Genomic DNA, 406 nt, shown 5'->3' on the forward strand with positions numbered 1-406 from the left:
AGATTGAGTACTATTTCAGGTATGCTTGCTATATTGTTGTTTTAAAATTTTAAATGTGTCGATAATATTTATTAATATTATGTTGCATGTATTATGATTTCGGTAGTTCGGAGAATTTGTACACCGATCATTACCTGAAAAAGCAAATGGATGATCACGGTTGGGTTCCAGTAACTTTAATTGCACAGTTTAGGAGAGTGAGTAATTTTGATTTTTTATTATTTATTCTGTCTAGTTTGGCCTTTTTTAACTTATAAAATCCTTATGAAACTATTTGTTGTCATATTATATAGGTTCAACGATTAATGAACGAAAGACAATCCATATATGATTCTTTCAGGCTCTGGAGCTTCATGGAAATGCAGGTAAATATGAATATTATTTACTGAAAATTAATAGCTTGCAT

The 406-nt window shown here is 29.3% G+C and overlaps 1 long non-coding RNA gene across 1 annotated transcript; it reads left to right on the forward strand.

Annotated features, from left to right (window-relative positions):
* Positions 1–367, forward strand: LOC110034228. The gene is made up of 3 exons (XR_002295036.1): positions 1–19; positions 107–197; positions 294–367. It is a non-coding gene; the product is annotated as an uncharacterized LOC110034228 (long non-coding RNA).
* Positions 368–406: the final 39 nt, after the last annotated feature.

Source organism: Phalaenopsis equestris, unplaced genomic scaffold, assembly GCF_001263595.1.
Source record: "Phalaenopsis equestris unplaced genomic scaffold, ASM126359v1 Scaffold175292, whole genome shotgun sequence".
In the NCBI taxonomy this organism is placed as follows: domain Eukaryota; kingdom Viridiplantae; phylum Streptophyta; class Magnoliopsida; order Asparagales; family Orchidaceae; genus Phalaenopsis; species Phalaenopsis equestris.